The sequence below is a fragment of the Durio zibethinus genome, chromosome 11 (genome assembly GCF_047325235.1).
Source record: "Durio zibethinus cultivar Kanyao isolate XHJ-2024 chromosome 11, ASM4732523v1, whole genome shotgun sequence".
Lineage (NCBI taxonomy): Eukaryota > Viridiplantae > Streptophyta > Magnoliopsida > Malvales > Malvaceae > Durio > Durio zibethinus.
This window is the reverse complement of record NC_143172.1, coordinates 16,302,694-16,318,851: the sequence shown is the minus strand read 5'-3', so window position 1 is coordinate 16,318,851 and position 16,158 is coordinate 16,302,694.

Here is a 16,158-nt window from a genome sequence, read left to right as displayed (position 1 = left end):
GATGTCAGAGGTATTTTCTTTGTAACTTTCTTTCATTCATAAATCAAGTGATTGGGTTACATTTAAACGACTTTGGTGTAACAGAGAGATATTCAAGATTTGATTCTTAATTTTGGAGGTGTGCATTAATGAATGAGATAAGAATACGGGGTTCATGCAGGAAGAAGATGGATGGATCGACATTAATGTAAAGAGTAAGGAATGTGATCCCAGGACTGTCTCACCTAACATGGCCATTCTACAATAAATTGGCATAAATAACAAGGAGATGAGATGAGTAGTTAGGCTGGCAGTTTCTGGTTACCCTATTCTATGGTTGGACAATTAATGACGCCTTTGTTGGATATATAACAGAGGACTGACACTTTTGCACTTCTACTTTTGATTCATTTAATTCAATACTAAATGCGTCTATCTCTTTTACTAAAAAGTTAGTTCGAATTTTCTTTTCTTTTTTTTTTTTTTTTTTGAAATTGAAACGTCATTTCAAAGAAACATAGCACTAACCTTCATTATTATTTTTGTGTTATTCATTAGCGCAAGTTAAATAATTCATTAGCATTTTTGTTGTATTCATTTGCACTATAACCTATAAAATAAGGTTACAAAAATTTTAAAATTTCATTTGAGAGCATGAAGGGAGCATTATCAGCCTTTTATAATTTGATTTTCATAGCATTCTTACATTTTATGAGTAGATCCTTTCACTACGCTTGTATTAGAGGCTAAGGGTTAAGACTAGAAGTTGGGTCTCTTTCAAAACCGTAATCTAGAAGTTGGGTATTAATTGGCAAGTTGAATTAAAGTCAAAATCATATTATAGAAAATGAAAAAAAAAAAAAAAAAAAAGTAGCTGTATGCATGAAAACATTTTCAAAAGGTGGTTAAAATAATTAAAAAATTCCTTAAATTTTATAACTTTATTTAGATAAATTTTAATATTTTTATTGTATTTAAATAAAATTTTAAATTTATATTTATATTTAAATAAGTCTTTAAATTTTTAAAATGTACCTAATCAAAATTTTAACATAAATCATTTTTTATTTAAAATAAATGTCTATTTACGTAAAAATTAATGTATAAAAGTTTGTTTTGATATAATAAAAATCTAAAAGACTTATTTCGAAAAATTAAAATAGTTCAAGGGCTTTCATTCTATTTAAATAAGCTTTTATATTTTTATTACATCTTAATAAATCCTTATTCCTTAATTTGTATTAAATAAACTCTTATTTTAAACAAAAAATTTATTTATGTATGAATTAAAAATTAATGATTTATTTTAATATAAATTAAAATTTAATAATTTATTTGAATGTAAAGTAAAAATTAAAAATTTATTTAATGTAATAAAAATATAAAAATATAATAAAATAAAGTGATAAATTTTAAAAAATTTAGTGTTATTTTAACCTCGTTTTCATCATGTACTAAGTTGGTCGGCCAAAACAATATATTATGACCAAGTTGTACGATTTTGACTAATGATCCAAGGAAGTTTCCGCTTTCTATTGGCACATATTTTGAGTGGATAGAAAAATTAAAAGAGAAAAAATTAAAGAAGAGAAAAGTAAAAAAAGAAAAAAAAAATATTTGTAAATTATTCTGCTTTTAATAAAAAATATTACTATTAAAAGTTTGAGCTCTAGATTTTATTAATTAGCCTCTGAAATTTTATTTATTAAGCGCTTTCTAAAGACGTGGTTTGGTAGCAGTCAACTTCAACTTTTTAAAAGTAAGAGATATTGATCCGATATTTTTGTTATGTAGTGTACTCTATTTTACTTACAAACAAAAACCCAGACATTCCAAGAATTAGGCCTTGATTTAAGGGAAGAGTGGCGGTGGCGCCCGGGTTGTTGATCCTTGCTAGCTGTAACTTTGGCCTATCCGTTGCCCTCAATTAAGAATTTAACGTTATTAAAAGTTTTTTTTTTTTTTTAGAGGGAGAGAGAACGTTAATAAAACTACAAAAGCTTTGATTATATAAAAACTAACAGTAAAATGGGAGAGTAGTTTTTTTTAGAAATGGGTCTTTGTTTTTTTTTTTATTAAATTCATGTTTTTTATAACAAATAAAAAACATAGATACCTTAAATTTATTTTAATTTTAACTTAAATTCAACAATTGAATTGGTATAAAATTAATCGTGATACCAATTTAGTGATTATATACTATAAGCACAAATGAAATGAGATTTATAAAATAAGAATAAATTATGTTCTTTACAATTAAAAAACTATTTCGAAAAAACTTTATGGCCGAATATTTGATATCATATTTGTGCTTGTATTTATGTTCAAAGTTTTTCCAAGAACAAAATCTCATATTGAAATTAAAAAGGAAAAAAATTAAAAAGGTTGACTCAAAAAACAAAATTTATAAACAAAAAAATCATTTCCAATATCCAAAAAATGGTTTGAATCTCCCTTTAAAAATTTATTTTTCACTTTAAGGGCTCATTTGGATCTCCGTTTCATGCCGATGTGATTAAAATGAACAATCTATCAATCATTCTATTATGTCATTCGGATAACACGAGAATGGTGCGATAGAGTTATTGTCACCATGCTGTACCTGCAATTTGCAACTGTAGCTTTAAGGTTCAGTAGGAAAACATTCTTTTCACTAGATCCAACCTTCTTCCTATAGATATTAATCTTATTTATACCTAATAAAGAATCTAATTTTTTATTCAAATGAAGATAAAAATAAATATTATATTATATGTATAAAATTAAAGATGGATATAATTTTAAATTTTTATTAAATATAGGAATAAAGACAAATAATGTAGTACTTACTCTATACTTGTATTATATATATTTATATCTATTTAATAAATAAATTTTTTATTAAATAATATAAATTATTATTTTAGATTAATTAAAATTAATATATTTTTATTAAAAAACATATATTAATATGTATTTATAAAAAAATTACTTAAATATACAAGATAAAAATTAAAGAAAAATTTAAAAAATAAAATTTTGTTTTTATTTTTTAAAAAATTAAGGGTACGAGAATTACTCATACTCATTAAATACCCGCAAGGATGGGATGAAGATGAAGATAAATTTAAAATATCTTTTAAGTATAAATATGAAGATTAATATAATATAAAAAATCTAACTATAGGGATGGGAAATGCTCTATCTTATCATACCTTATCCATTGACATTCATAATTTTTTTTTTTGCCTTTTTTCTAATAAGGATTTTCAATTATTTATTAATTTAAAGTAATAAATAAACTTATATAATTATATAATAAATAAATAAACAAGTAAATAAAATTTTTTTTGAATAAATACAAAATAAATATATTTATACATATAATTAATTACACAAAAATAATTTTATATAATTAAATATATAATAAATAATTACAATATTATAAATTCATAAATACAAAATATAAAAACACAATATATACTATAAATTTTAGTAAATTTTAATTATTTATTAATTTTATAAATATTAAATATATATCACGAATTTCATTACATGCAAATTTTAATATAATATTTTTAATGATTATTTTTTTATTATATTTTATTTCATCTTCACTATTGTATTTATAGTCAAATATATATTATATAAGTGATTTTAATTATTATAATAATTAAAATTATAATATTTAACATCACTTTATTATTTTTTTAATTTTAGTAAAATTAATTTTACCACCTCTCTAAATGCGCTTTTAGTTTTAGGCAAACGTTACCCTTGAGCTCCTTAGGAAAAAAAAAAAAAAAACTCTTCAGCTCAGTAAGCATGCGCTGCAGCCTCTATGACGGTCAAATTGAACTTTAAAATTATGGTCGAGACAAAATTGAAAATTGAAGGCAGTACACTAAGATGTGATATTGTTGAGACATTTTTCTTGACAGAAAAACTCAGAGTTTGACTTATGCTTTAAACTTTCAAGGCCGCATACACATGCAGATGGGATTACAGCGGTGGGCAGTTTGCGGCGTTTGGGGTTGGAAACAGCTTTGCTTGATCAGTGATGCCAAATCTTACCTAATTCCCCCACATTTGTCTCTCAATTATTTACTTCGTCTATCTAACCTCTGACTTTTTTTTTTTTAACTAACAAAAAAAAAAACTTTTGAACTAGTTCATTATTCTTAAATAAATTTTTATTTCAAATATAAAATTAATTTATATTAAAATTTTATTTAAGTATAATATTCGTGTTGAGTTTCGATGTAAAAATATTCTTGAAAGAACAAAAAATGGGAAGAGAATGGTCAAACACAAAAATAAGAAATGTTTCTTACATTTGTGCTCTCATACGTAAGTCAAATATCAGAATAAAAGAGGTCGGAATTAGAGAAAGGAGAGAGATTTAAGACAAGGTGAAAGAGCCTATCATAAGACTGCTTGGATGCCTATATTTATAGATGAGAGGTAGTTGGTCAATAGGGGTAATAGTGACATAGTCAAGCTAATGTGGCATTACGTATGTCAGGTCAAGTTGGTATAAATATTCGAAATACCCTTTATTATATGCCAAGGGCCCCCTAATGAAGAAAAAGGTCATTATGCCATTTGGACCTCTAAATGCCTATAACATTTTATCCCCTTACCATGCAGTATGAATATCAAACTCTTGGGTGTGTTGTTAGTTCATTTAGCATAGGTCAGCAACTTAAAAAGGGCCAAGAGAGATTTGATCTCCTATGATTGAGGTCGGTATGGAGGTCTACATCAAGAGATAATTGGCTTTTTTCTACGGCCCAATGTGAGACGATTTAAGCTATCCTGACATGATTTCGATCTTGCGTTTGTGCTTTAGGTTAAGTGCATGACTAATTTGAAGGTTGCCAATGAGTCATTTGTCCGAGATTATCTGAGATTAGGATAAGAGCTCGTTTGGTCATTATAAGACTTAGACGTTTTTCTAGAAGTTTGGATTTGAATCCTTGTTTTAAATGAGAAAAGAGCTAGTTTGAGCGGCAAAATTTAAAGCGGGGAAGGCCAAAAAACTTCTTCCAAAAATGCTATAACACGTGGCACAATTTGAGTTGTTTATCTGATCTGAGGCACGGCTATATAAAAATTTGTTCAAGCTTTTATTTTTCACCTTTTTGCTTTTTTGCTCTCCATCAGATTTCAAGTTTTGACCTCAAAAGCTTTTCATCTTTCTAATCTTACTATTTTTTTTTTCATCCATTCTCTCCATTTTTTTCGGTATGTTCTCTTTTCATCATGGCTTCTAGTTTTAGTTTTGGAGAGACCGATAGTTTCAAGGTAGAGCCTAGAGAGTCAGCTTCGACAAGATGAGGATGACCTAGTTTTGCCAATTATCACAAGTTGGGACTATCACAAAAGCACCTACTGGCTCAACTTTATGTTCAAGAAAGGCAACAACATAATGATGAGAATGCTTTTGTAAAAAGAGCGAGAGTTTTGAGCACGAAAAAGTTTTGTGCTTAAATAGATTTTGATCTGGAAAATCCATCTTATTTCTCTGTCTCTCAGGTCAGTCCATCTTTTATAGCTGACCTTAACTCATTTTCAGTTGCTTCCCCTACTAGGGTCCGGTCTCATCAATTTTTTTTCTTCTTCTGCTCTTTCACCTATAAATGTCCATGTTGTTTCTTTTATTCCTCCTTAGTCAACCTATATTGACATCACCTCTTCGCTCGAGGGGTCTTCTCTTCCCCTTTCTTCTCCTAAAGTTGTGGTGCTCTCAGCCATTACCTTATCTCAAAATCCTACTGCTATTTAGAAGTCAGAGTTTTTTAGTAATGAAGACTCTAATGACAATGAAGGTTTCGAAGAGAAGCACAAAAAAAAAAGTGCCTCTAATGGGGAAAATGGTAACGAAGAGAGGAGTTCTTTAAGGCAGGACAAGTTAGCCAAGATTCCTATATATAGTCCTTATGACCTTGGTATGACCCTCAAGGATGTGATGAGGGAACTAAAAAGTAAGGCCAATTCTGAGGACTACCCCAATATATATTCAGTTAATCACGTTTGTGCTTTGGTGATGAACTTTCATTTTATTAGAGAAGGGTAAAGGATATTACTATCGAACTCCTCAAATTGGGTCATCAATAAATTAAAGTCACATTGGCTCTAGGTATATTGGGATTTGTTTTTGATCAGTCTGAGGTTTCTACTTCATTCTTTATTTGTTTCAATTTTTAATTATTATAATTTAATTATCACTCAACTCACTCTTAACTCTATACCCATAATAGGTTTTATCATTCTTTGTCAACACTTAGATATTCTTCTCGATCTTCCTCTATTCAAGGAATTTTTTTTCTCTTAAAAAGTACCCTAGTGATAAAAAGTGGTACTACGTCACAACTTGACCTAATAAGAAACTATTTGCTGATTGCTCGAGCTCCATAAAAAACTAGAAGGTACTTTTTCTCTGACTTCAAAAATAAAAACAAAATAAAGATGTCAAGATCGAAGTCGAGGTTAACTTCGAGGTTGAGGCCTAAGAAGTAATAAATGAGCTTGACAAATTTGTAGATGTGTTTATTGTTCTTTGTGTCCTAGACTTATCTAATCAAAACAAAATAATAGAGTACACCTGTAGGGGAGCTCATCATAGATGCCCACGAGCTGACCTCTTTCGAAGTAATAAATGAGACAAAATAATAGGATAAGTGTGAAGTAACCTCATAGGATCTTCATTTCATTTGATTTATCTAACTTTTAGCTCAAATTTGCAGAGATTTCTTTTTTTAAAAAAAAAAAACTTCAATTTCTCAACCCTATAATGGGAAAATTACCAAGTTCGTTAGCTCAACACTCCCCCACTAGCAAAAAACATAATACCACAATCATCGAGAGCTTTCTTTGGCAACCCCTACCTTCAAAGAAGATGAGGACAGATGCCTTTTTTTTTACCCTTGAAAATTCAAAATCTAAGGTACTAAGGCCTAGCTCAAAAAAGGTTTGTATGAGGTTAGAGTATACTCCTACTGATGATCTTTTCAAGAACTTTGGCATGGCTAGGAGGTTTTGCAAAGTCACAGTTCGTCCCAGTAGTAAGTGTTGTTTAACTTCAGCTTAGTCCATCATTATTTTATTTTTTATTTTGCTAAGTCTAAGTTCATCTTATGTAGTCTTTTAAAAACTTCCCATTGTACCTGTGGATGACACCACTCAAGCCCTCTATCACGTATATCTAGCTATGACCCACCTGTTCAAGACTGAAAAGGATATGACCATCCTAACTAAAGAAAACCAAAAAAGCTTGAACGCCTTGAGTAGATGAGATCTAGCCACAGCATGTCTCATAACAAATAGGCCAAGCAAAAAAAAAAAAAAAATCAATTCGTTGACAACATAGTTAGAAAGCATCCATATTGAGAAGGCCTCAATAGAGTCAATGAGGGAATAGGCTAAGTTGAAACTTAGTAATGCTCAGGTTGAGATAGCCAAGCTAAGGTTTGAATTGAAGGCTAAAGAGAAAAAGAAAGAAGAGCTACAAAAGAAGGCCATTAAGGAGTTCAAAGCCTTCAGCGAATTCCTCATGCTCTAGATGAAGTTTTATAGAAAAAACGTGATTGGTGCCTTTAAGCTGGTAAAGGATGAAGTGCAATTCAAATTTGCTAACTTCAACCTTGATCTCTCTGATATTGCCCTAAAAAATATCAGATTGAGGCATCTTCCAAATTAGTTTGATGAGAGAAAAAAAAGGGAAATGATGATAATGCACTAGACGTCGAGCTCGAGGTTACCCTGGGAGCTGAGAGGGAGAAGGTTGCAGTTGAAATGGAACAAGTCGATGTTGTTGTTGCTATTGTTGGGGATGCTGGTGCCATTGCTAGTACTGTTGATACTACTGATGCTTAGCCTTGTTTTCTTTTTTTTTTTTTGTTAACTTTTGTAAACTTTTTTAAAATTGTTATTTATGTATGAAGTTGGGTTTTTGTTATGACCTTGGTAAAAAATCACTCTACAAAACTTCAGTTAAAAGATAATTTTTGTACTAACCTATTGACATTAATAAAGTGTAAAATTGTTTAGTTTAAGTTCTAGTTCGATTTTACTTTCCCTTTTTTAATTTAAGTTTAAGCTCAGTTTGCTGTTAACAATGATGTTGTGACTTAAGTTTTGCAAACGTAGCTCAAACTATTCAAAATAAATCAGCCAGTAGTTGATTTGATTTAAAATAATCTAAAGTTTAAGTTCAATTTGAATGAGTTAAAAATTTTTAAGTGTTTAAGGATATCTCAAATTAACTTGAGAATCCATTTTGATACTAAATCTTAGGTCGGATTGCGTTAGGTTGATTAAGGCTTGAGTCCAGAGATTAAAACATCAACGTGTTTTAACTGTTTTAAGGCTGGCAGTGAACATGAGCACTGCCAAGTGAACATAATCATTATGACTTTAGTGATTTTTAGATTACAAGTATGAGCTCGATTAGTCTGAGCTATTAATAATACACCTTCAAGTTATTTGTGTTCTATGTCCTTGGAATGATATTATAGTTCATGTCTTGTAGTTTATAAGTCGCGTCATGGATGACTTTCTTAGCCACATATGATCCTTCCTAAGTCGAAGCTAACTTGCTACCTCGGTCATCAACTCCTAAAGCTTCAACCTTCCTAAGTACCAGGCCACCCTTTTGATGTTCTTATGTCAAACCCTTTTGTTATAATAGCTAGATACCCTCTATTAGTATGCTATTATTCATGTTAGAGCTACATCTTTTTGTCTTCAATTATATTTAGGTCAATCTTTAGGGCCTTTTCATTTCTTTTTTCTACCCTAACTCGACTTTCAAACTTAAAAGATCAATCTTGATGGGCACTATGATTTTTATTCCAAATGCTACGAGGAATGGGATTTCTCTTGTAGGTACCTTGGTGGTCGACTTCAGAGCCTATAGTATGTCGAAAAGTTCATCGACCTACTTTTTTTTTTATCTTGTTCAATCTTTTTTTCAAGGCTTCCAATATTATCTTGTTTATCGCCTTGACTTTTCCGTTGGACTGACAGTAAGCGATCGATATAAATCTTAGGTCAATGTGAAGATTTAAACACTATTCTTTAAACATTAAATTTTTAAATTGTTTACCATTATTTGTTATCTCAATCGAGGTAGGATGAACCTGTAGATTGTGTTTTTCCATACAAATTTCTCAATGTAGGTATTTGTTATAGTGGCTAAGACCTCGACTTTTAGCCAGTTTGTGAAATAGTTTACCGCTACCAAAATAAATTTTTTTTTGCCTGTGCTGGGGTAAATGGTCTGAGGATGTCCATTTCCTATTGTATAAAAGGCCAAGGGCTAATAATGGGAGTGAGCTTGGTTGATGAAAAATGTTGCACATGGACAAACCTCTGGCATTTGTCACTCTTTTTTACCAGGTCGATTGCATCCCTTTTGAGAATGGACTAGTAATAACCTTGGCTGAGCACTTAGTCAAAGTTCGAGGTGGTTCCCACATATTCTTTCATGGATTTCCTTCAAGATGTAATTTTCTTATTCATCATCCACACATCTCAGATAAGACAAGCTAAAAGATCTTTTGTATAACTTTTTATTGATCATCGTGTACTAAAGAGCTTTCTTTATTAATATTTTAACTCAAACTTTGACCATAAACAACTTTTTCGTAGTAAGGAATACCTTAATTGAGGTCATTCAAGTTTTTTTTTCCTTGATCTATCCTATGAGCTTTTTCTTGGTGCTTTTTTGTGCCAATTCTTCCATTAGGATTTGGTTTGAATTCTCAGTCATTATTCTTGAGGCTAATTTAGATAGGGCATCTACCATCGAGTTTTTAGACTTTGATATTTTTTTTACCTTGACTTTTTGGAAGCTGGCTACGAGGGCGAGTGCCTTGTCTGGATATCTTGGGATTCCCTCTTCTTGGGCTTCAGACTCACCATTTATTTGATTGACCACTAGTTGGCAATCGTTATACGTGGTGATATGCTGAACATTCAGCTCAATTGCTAATCTTAAATTGACTATCAGTGTTTTATATGCTACCTTATTGTTGGATGTCTTGAATCTAAACTTCAAGGCATATTGATACTGCAGTCCTTCTGAACTTATAAAAATAAGGCTAGCTTTGCCACCATTACTTTGGTTGATCTATCAATAAAAAGTTTTCAGTATTTTTTTCTGTAGCTTTTTTGTTATCTTCAAGCTATTTATCAGAATGGGCCATCGTGAGCTCTCCAATGAAGTCTACCAACATTCGAACTTTAGGGCCAAGTTAGGAATTATGTATAGGTCGAATTCACTAAGCTCTATTACCTACTTAATTAATCTTCTTGATAATTCTGGCTTTTACAAGACTTGTCTCAACAGTTGATCAGTTAGTATGTGTACAGTGGGCTTAGAAATACGACTTGAGTTTTTTGGCTGAGTGATGATTACATAGGCTAATTTTTTTGTTTTGCTATAATTTATCTTTGACCCTATCAATACCTTACTCACAAAGTAGATCGGTCTTTGCATCCCTTCTTTTTCATAAACCAAGGACGAAAGTGATGGCTTGGTCTATGGTTGCCATATATAAATACAAGGTCTCACTGGACCTCAACTTGGAGAGGATGGGTGAAAAAGATAGGAACCCTTTGAGTTCATCGAATGTTTTTTGACATTGAGGGGTTTATCTGAAATCAAAGATATTTTGAAAAAATTAAAAAAACGGTGGATATTGTTCTTCTGATTTAGACATGAACCTACTCAAGGTGGCTATTCTTCCAATTAGCCTTTGTACGTTTTTATTGAGGTCAATGTTTTTATATCCAAGATTGCGTGAATAAGATTAAAAAAATAATAATAAAATTAAGATTCTGACAGCCCATAAATAAGAAGTTACATATGTATATATTATCATCTTTGTACTCACTAAAAGAATATCTAATTTAAGAGTTTTATGTCATTGTTTCTATGATTTTTTATATTTAATTTTAGTTTCAAAATTCAAAATTATTTTTGTTTATTTGTTAATATTAGTTATTTATATGGTTTGGGCATTAATTTTTTTTGTTTAATTTAATTTCTTTCTTTCTTCAAAACTTGCATAATGCTTATTTGAATTCATCTATGATAAATTATAGATTATGTTTATGATTTTTTATTTTTTTCGAAGGAGATCGTAGCTAGCAGTTTGAGAATAGGAGCAAGGATTGCAGGCAGAGGTGGCAAATTGGCCAATTTAGGCGGGTTCAAATTGAGTTATCTTTAGATTCAAATATTTTGGGTTAGGATTCATTTCGGGTTCGGATTGTCTTAGATTCGAATGTTTTTGGAATTAGATACTTTTGGATTTGAACTTTTTTGGATTTTGGATAATTTTAGGTTCAGATAATTTTGAGTTCGGATCATTTTGAATACGAGTTATTTTCGATTTCGTATTTGGTTCGATTCAAATTGGGAAGGCTTAATATTTAGAACAGTTCAAAAAAATTTTAAAATTTATAAGTTATAAACATATTTTTGTAATTTTGAATTAAGGATTAAATAAAAATATTACAAAAATGTTAATGTTAAAATTTTAAAAATAATATATTTATATAAATATATTATATATTAAATTTATCTTTATATATTATTCATTATTTTTAGTCCGGTGTATAAATTCAAATAAAAGATAAAATATTCAAATTTCATATAGTTGAATAATAGATCTTATTAAAAAGAATAATAATTCGATATTAACATTTACATAAATATAATAATATTGGATATATATCAATTGACCAAATGTTCAATTAGAAGATTAAATACTAGATATTATTAAATTAATTAATATAATGCTAATGACTTAAAGTCAATAAATGTAATTACTAAAATATAATTAACCTTATTATCAATGAAGTAAAAAAATTAATTGTATTAAAATTATTATTAGTACAGTATACTTTTAAGTTATACTTTAATTTATTATCAATAATAATTAATTCTATTCTCACTTTAATTTTAATTTTAATAGTTACTAATAAATTAATTAAATTAAAGTAAATTTCTTTTTATCTAATATTAAAATAAAAAGATAAAAATTGTGAAAAAATTAACTAAAAAAACTGGCAACATATGAAAAAATTATTCGATATTATTTTTTGTTTTATATTGATAATTATTGTAAATATAATGAGATGATAGTATTAAAAATTATTATATATTAATATTTAGTGTGTTTCAAATTAAACTTATTTTATAATTGAGATTAAAAATTTAACATTAATTTTGTTGATTTATTATTGATATAATTATTTAATAATTATCAATAATAATGTTTTTATAATTTAAAATTTTTATTTAAGAAAAATATTTATTTTTATTTATTTAAAAAATAATATAATTCTAGTTTCATTTTCTCGGGTTATAAATCATTTTTTGCAAGTTTTATATTGAATCGATCTAGAATTCGTGTGGATTCGGATTATATAGGTTTTGAGTTTTTTTTTTTTAATTTAAATTTTTTTCATATCAGATTTTTTCAACTTCATATTTTTTTAGATTCGATATTTTTTAGTTTCGATCTTTGACTTTTTTTATCAATTTGGGTTGATTTAGATTTGATCACGAATAAATTTAAACAGATTTTTAAGCTTGAATCAACTTTGTCACCTCTAATTATAAATGTTAGGATTCAAATTTTAAACTTATCAAATACTATATCTTAAAAGTGATTTAAAAAAATAATTAAATTATGCTCCAAATTCGTGATTTTTCATTTTTAAACTATGGATTGTTTGGTGATAAAGCCAATAAAAACTTTGCAGTCTTTCACTTTAAAGAGTTAATGTGTGATAAGAAGAAATTGTTGTAAAATAATCAACGAGTTGAGTGATTAAAGGCATTTGATGAGACATCAAAGATTTGATTTCGAATCAAATCTTTTTTTTTTTATTTGTATTAGGTTTTTGTTCTCTTAATATAACTTAAAAAAAATTGTTATAAAATAGATTTTATATTTTATATTAAATGAGATACAGTTTACGTGGGGTAATGGATGTGCATATATGCTTGCCAATTTAGCTCAAAATTTCCAAGTAAGGATTTTTGTTTTAGAGCAACCCCATATGATCTACTACTAGTGCTGGAGGAAGACGGATTTTGATGTCAATTTTGATCATAGTTAGTATTTAATTAAGGATTTTGATGTCAATTTTATCATAATTTTTTTTTTCTTTTTGACCATTCTAAAATCACCCAATTTTTTATTGGAATTCTTTTTTAATGATGCTCAATTAATTTTCAGTAAAAATTTTATTATTCATTACAAATAAAAAAAAAAAAGGTATTTGAAGAATGTAATAAGCTATTTGACATAATTTTATTTTTCCCCTTAATTACTCCACTTTTTTGAATTACAATAATTGGTGCCGTAATTGATGAATATTTACTATTGAACGTAATGTAAATAAATATAAAAATATGCAATTTACTATTGAAAGAAATATAAGTAAATATAAAACATGTTATTTACTATAAAAATTACCATGGCAGCATAAAATTTTCAATTTGATTGCAAAAAGAGTTTAAATTAAGTTGTCAAACTACTATTTAACCTAGATTGTTTTATATTTTACCTTGATTTATTTACTGATAAAACTTTAAACATGAAATTATGCATTTTTTTTAGATTACAGTGAATAATAAAAAAATTAAAATTAAAATATTGTGAAAATAGAAATGAAACAAGTTGATTTGTGTGTTTAAATTTTAACTTAAAAGATATACCAATATTTTCATATATAAAAAAGATATACAAATATTTGTATCTTAGCATTAATGATTAAATAATTATATAGTAAATCAATAAAAATATGTATATTCTTTTATTAAGATAATATAAAAATTAGAATGAATTAAAAAATTTAAAGTTATGAAAAAATATAATAAAAATTTCTAAAACAACAAAAGAAATTCTCGAACTTTATCACTATGCTTAGATAAGTTCTCATACTTTTATTACACTTAAATAACTCTTAATCTTAAATTTGAATTTAAATAAGATTTTAACTTTTTATTGATATTTAAATAAGTCGTTTACTTTTAATTTGTACTTAAATAAGCCTTTAACATAAATTAATTTTTATTTAAATCAATAGATTATTTAGATACAAATTAAAAAATAAAGATCTATTTGAATATAATAAAAATATAAGAGTTTATTTAAAAAAATAATTTAAATTTTTTTCTAAAAAATCTTATAAAAGAAATATATTTTTAATGACAGTAATTAAAATTTAACCTTTAACATCCACAAATAAATAAATTACTAGTTATATAATATAGTAGTAGTAACTAGTAACTACTGTACGCAAAGCCAAATCTACCCTTAACTTAACCCCTCTATTATCATGCTTTTCAGTTTTTATAGTTTTTCGGTTTATGGGAAAATTCCCAAATTTTTTGACCTTTAAATAGGGATGGCAACGGTCCGATCTGCTTTTTTGCCTGACTTTAATCCAAATTTTTAATATTTTATTCAATTTCGAACATGATATTAAAAAATTATTTTTTATGTTTGATTTAACTCGTGTATTTATTTATAAATCGCAAATGACCTATTTCAACATTAATTTAATAATTTAATTTAATATAATATTTATAAAATATTATTTTTAATATAAATTAATCTTAATTATACATAAAATAATATTTTAAATTAAAATATTAAATAATAATTTTATTAATATAATACATATAATTAAATAAATAATAAAAAATATTTTTTATTTACCCAGGTCGGGTCACTTAGTTTGATATTACCTAAAAGCTGACTTTGATCCGATTTTGATTTTAGAAAAAAAAAAAATTGACCCACTTCTATGATCTTTGGTTTTTAAAAAATTATCCTATCAAATCAAATTGAATCAAAATTCATAGAATATAAATTATTTTATTATTTTTATTTTTAAATACTAAAAATTTATGTAATTCTTTCATTGGTTAGCACCAAGAGTTATTGGTAAAAGTTGAAAATATTACCTCTTATTTCAAAATAAATGACCTTATCAATGTAGTCAATTTTTCGTTGGATTTACATGTTTAATTTTTTTAAAATTTTTTAATTTATTTTAAATAAAAGGAGGAGTTTTAATTTGAGAAAAAACAAAAAATTGAATATATGAAAGTTTTTTTTTTTCTATTTGAGGATAAGAAAATTTTTTATTCATTACCAAACAAAATTTAAAGAAATCAAAATCTAATTTGAAGTTTGAATATTAAATCATAAAAGGAATGTTTTTATGACATTAAAACTTTGTTTGCTAGGATGATAAAAAATTTGTTGATTCAATGGTTAGATTTCATAACCACTTTTAATTTTGTAATTTAATTATTGGATTAACAAAATTTTCATTCTTTATATTAAACAAAGTTAAATGTTATATACTATAAATTAAAATCACAAATTGTGCCTACAATGTTTTAGTTTAGTAACGAATAAGAGGTGTCAGAACATTAAAGTTTTAGATTAATTTAAGTTTCATTTTTTTTTTTTTTTGGATAAATGGCATTTCATTAATCCAAAGAAGCAAGAGGTTTGCTACTAGTCAACAATCAAAGAATGAATGTAGCACTTCCTATACAATCCCCCAATTCTTACATACAGAACTAATGGAAGGATCATTTGTATTTTTTTACAAATTTTAAAAGGTAAAACTTTACATCAAAACTTATGCCTTACAAAGTATTTTCAATGTTTGGAGAACAACTGCCAAGCTTTAGATAATTTCTCACACGACATATATGGTATAAATTTATTGTCCACACTCTTCTCAAAATCATAACCTTTGAAAGTTTTACCCCTAGTGTGCCGAGCAGCCTAGTCAAAATCTTCTAATTGTGGATTCTACGATCAATCTCACACTTTGCTAACACTAATTGCCAAACTTGCTTTAAAAAATCACAACAAAAGAAAAAATGATCACTAATTTTTTCTTCTATATCATAAAAGTAGTAAGTGATTTTTGGTAGTTAAGTACACCATCTCCTAATATTAGCTAGCGTGCTCAATCTGTCAAGAATTGTAGGCCAAGTGATAAAACTATGGTTTAAGAGTAGACTTGGTAATTTCATATATAACACAAAAATGATATAGAAAAAATTGTATATATATTTTTAAAAAACATATTTTATGTTTATTTATATTGACACAAATTTTGACATAACATAATTCGTGTCTTATATGT